The sequence below is a fragment of the Amblyomma mixtum genome, chromosome 3 (genome assembly GCF_055824585.1).
Source record: "Amblyomma mixtum isolate Tamu chromosome 3, ASM5582458v1, whole genome shotgun sequence".
Lineage (NCBI taxonomy): Eukaryota > Metazoa > Arthropoda > Arachnida > Ixodida > Ixodidae > Amblyomma > Amblyomma mixtum.
In genome coordinates this window covers 67,926,995-67,931,546 of record NC_143014.1, presented here as the reverse complement: position 1 = coordinate 67,931,546, position 4,552 = coordinate 67,926,995, and positions in this window count along the sequence as shown.

Sequence of the window (4,552 nt, the reverse complement as noted above, 5' to 3'; positions counted from 1 at the left end):
GGCGCTGGGATCCTCGAGGTCGTCCAAAGGGCAGGCAGGAGGTGCGGCCGGGCGCGGCGAAGGCTTGAGCTCGACGGTAACGTCGGCAGGGGGCGAATACATCGCGAGAGGAGTGGCTGAGTACATCCGCTCTCCTCGAAGGTCCAGACGAGACTCACTCGTATGCCGGCTCCTGCACGAGTGGTTCTCGCGACAACCCCGTCAAGAAACTGCTGCAGCTCGCTGCCGAGGCAGTTCCTACACAAGAGATTCGTTTTAGCTCCCTACAGAGCCGCGTTCGTCGAAAGTGTACGCTTGGTCACAAGAATGCGACGGGGATCGTAGGAAACGTGCTTCTCCACGGCGGCCGCATCCGCCAGCCGACGGTGACCACGGCAGCTTTCCCGTTTGTATGCGCCCGTCTGCAATGCGCCTTACCACGGCAGACAGCCATGCGACGAAAGGAAGCACTCTTGTTTGCACTTTGCAAATGTCGTTTCCGAGAAGGAAACTCACAAACGCTGCAAACCACCGCAAAGTGCTTGCTTTTGTTGGTGCGGTGTCTCCAGGAAATTCGCCCGGCCGGCGAACAGGGCCAACCGTTCCCACGAACGCTTTTTGTATATTGTTCTGTTTCCCGAAAGCTGTCATACCCAGGCAACACCGCAGCATCTTGTCTCGTTTCTCTGGCGTTCGTGTAGTGTGACCAGAAGTTGTGGGACGAGTTGGTTAGGCGACTTGTTGACGGCTCGCTTGCTAACCTGTTTGCTTGATGTCATTGTTGTGTTTCCGCAGTGGGACACGGGCTTCAACACAGTGACGAAGCAGCTGGGGCACATTCTCAAGCACGTCCACTCGTTTCGCCTGTTCGAAGCCAACTGAGCGCGTCGCATTGTGACGCTGAAAGTTCCCCCGCCTTCCCTGAAACCGGTTTCCCAGTCAAGCTCACGTGCGCGCAACGCCACGACTTGGCTACTTTCAGGACGGACGCTGTATACATGATTTTAGTTTCGATACCTGGGCGCCGCCATGGATGGATGGATGGATGGATGTTTGTTTTACTCGAGCGCCGCCTACCGCCGACGCCATCTTGGACTGATAATTGCAGCCGGTGGGCTGCAGACGAAGCAGCGTGCGATCTCTGAAATTGTCATCCGCCCGTTTTATTCCTGCCAAGCCTAGAAATTTTGGGTGGGCGTTCGCCTCGTGTCCATCCTCGTTTGTGCTATGCCATTAGCTCCTGCAATAACCAACTGGGAGCAAGCGACCATTCCTCGACGCAGCGAACGGTCAGCACCGGTGAGTGCCATGCTCGCAGTTCACGCGTGCTTTTTTGTCGCCGGTTGCCTGTAGGGCGAATGCGGCACGGTGTTGCATGTTAGAAAAAACGAAAGCAAAATGTGTTGAAACACAAGATCGCACGAGAGCAATGAATATCTAGTTTTTCGTGGAGCGCAGTTTTTCATGAACGCTCTCGCTGCCCTCTTGGACATGGCGAGTGTGACAGTTTAGATGCTGAGCTTGCGACAGAGTACCCCGTTTTGCAAACTGTACATTTTGGAAACAGCGAGTACATGACCGAAACGAATCCACTTCTGATGATTAGAATGTTTGCGGAGATACGCGCGATGAAATTGAAATTCGGCCCCTCCTGCCGCTTGCGTAGGGCTGTTCGTACTACGAGCGATACAAGCCAGTTGACTGAAAGCAATTCGCCTTCTCCGCTCCCGCCAGTACTCACTGGTGCACAAATACCAGAAAACGTGCAGTTACACGATCTAATAGGTTGGTACGCTAATGGAACGCTATTACCACTTACACTGACAGGCAGAATCGCCGCACCTGTTTTGAGAATTCCAATGTCAATCGGGTCGGGGCACTGCTCAAGACGCTGCATTTGTTGTATCTCTGGCACGGTTATGCATAGTGTGGATTTTTTTTTTACAGTGCATTCGATGAGATTTCAGTCGAATAATTTATTACAATGCGTGGCAGAGTTTACCGTCCTGTGCATGCCGTGTATTTTTTCATCTTACGTTGCCATGGCTGCATTTTTCCTCACTTTGCAGTTGGGTAAAAGTTCATGTCGCCGCTTCTATTCATGCCATGCTGTGCAAATTAAATTAGTATTTTTGCACTAACGACATGTTTATTTTTTTCAGGTGGTGATCCCCACACCCTCCCGATATTGACGATCATGTGGGGCGGCGAAACGAAGTGGCCAAATTTGTGAAGTCCTCACATAGTGTACTGCTGAATTAAAGGGGTGGAGACACCAAATTTTGAAGCTATAAAAAGCCTGCTATGGGATTCCTATGTATGCAAGGGCAGTCACTGCCAGGTGTTGGACGCAACAAACGTTTAAAAAATATTTTAATTCGGTTCCAAAGATTACCTAAATGCTCACTCTCACGACCTAGACCCATTCGCTAGCGCCATCAACCATGACGTCACAAGGGGTGTAGAAAAATAAAGTTTTAGTGACGTCATACCAAAATACAGTGACGTACGATGAGCGGGGCACAGCCGCGTGAGCGCAGTCGACGCACCAGCGAGCCGCGTTTGCTGCTAACCGCCACTCGCTCGGTTTGCGGCGCGCCGTTGCGAACAGCGTCGCAACGTCCGATTGCAGCTCGTTGCCTGCGTCCGGCCTGCTAGATGTCAACGGCGGGCCGCTCGCGGCAACAACGACGGGAAGCGGCAGCCAATGCGAGCGCGGAGAGCGGCAGCGTCATGATGACATAGGGCGCACTCCTTGGAGCCGGGCGGCCCGCGCCAGTCTTCGTGCCGAACGCCGGCATCTGAAGAACGCGATAGTATTGTTTGTTCACGTTCATAGCAAACCCTGGGATATATGAATATCAAAAATGCATCGTTTGTGACGATCGTTGGCAAATACCGAGTTCCTGGTAGAAGTGATGACTGCGATGCAAGCAAATTTCATCCCATAGCCGGTTTTGTGCTGCTGCTACCTGGTGCGGTTCGCCTGCCGTCTGCTAGCTCTGTTGCTGAAGACGTCGTGGAAATCGAGCATATCTTTTATTATGGGACGAGTTCACAGTAAAGGGGTGCCGAGCGGAGCACGTTTCTGAGCGCTGGCCAGTCCCTCAGCTCCCTCAGCTGCGGAGTCGATATCGAAAGCAGCTAGGCCTAGCGACGATTAGGGCAGTCTGGGACCAGCGCGCAGGTCGTCGGCCGGCGTTGCCGCAGGCAGTGTCGCTGCCGAAAGATCCACTTTTAGCACAGATGCATGCTGTCGTATCTCGAATCTAGAAAGCATCCTTTCTGGTGGCATGGCTGTTTGTATTTTCTTGTGCGGACGTGAAGTACGCCGAGTCTGCCGGCCGGTAGGTCAGCCTGGATACCGTCTGCCGACGTCATAAAAGCGAGCTAAAGAGTGTTCTTGACGTAAATAATAAACCATTGGACAAGAAATGTGAAAAAAGTGTCATTTTCGAGGATCGCTGACCAATACTGAGCTGCTAGTAGAGGTAACAACTGTGATATGAGCAAATTTCTCACAACCGCGCCTAGCAGCTGCCGCTGGCGCGACGTCGGGGTCCGGCTCGCCTGGCGCCCGCTAGCTCCGCTGCCGAAGGCGTCGAGGAGATTGACCATACTATTATTTTATTGTGAGATGATTCTGTTAACACTACAGCTATTTGTGAAAAGTAGGCCTTTTATTATAGCGCAGGCGACTTCCGAAGCGCCGGCCGCTTGCTAAACAGGCTATAGGCCTAGCGACGACCACGGCAGCCAGGCAGCAGCAGAGCTCGTCGCCCGGAGCGCCCGCGAGCGGTGCCGTTGCCGAAAGCTCCCAACATAAGCAGACATGCTTTGTCGCTGCTCGAGTATAGCTGGCAGTTCTGATAACAAGGCGATCTTGTCTTTTCTTGTGATATTTGTACACCATCCCAAGCAGCGCTCAGGTACTGCTGCATGGCAGCGAAGTGTGACACCGGTTGTGGGCGCAGCTTGGGTAGAGCGGCGCAGCGATGCTTACTGGCATTTTGCAAAGTGTTTCGCATCCTCACGCGAACCCGCGAAGGCGATATTAGCGTGCGAACAAAAAAAAAGTCGATGTCCTCACTCGTTGGAATCAGATCTGTCAGAATCCGAGCTGCTGGGACTAGACGTGCAGTTGTTTGTTTTCATATGCGCTGGTCTGCACGTGTGTGGGAAAGCAGACGATGCAGCAGTAGGTGCGTCACAACTTTTGTGGGCCCACGTGACCAAGCGAAGCATTGATCTTCCCCCTCTGTGACGTCACTGTACAACTCGGCGTTCCGAAACCGAAACCGAAAATCGTTCACCTAAAAATGCTATAATAAATTATTCACTGTGAATATATGAATCTTTGAGTGTGTATCATGCTTCCTGGAGCCATAAGAAACGTTTGCAACTAAGAACGCGCGAACCATAAATTTGGTGTCTCCACCCCTTTAAAAGAACTTTGCCAAGGCCGTCCAAATACTTGATCTCTTAAAATTATGCACATATTACAGTTTGGTAACCCAGGCGCTGCGCTTCGTTCCGCGCCTGATATTAGGCACAGGCAGTGGGTTTGTTTCTG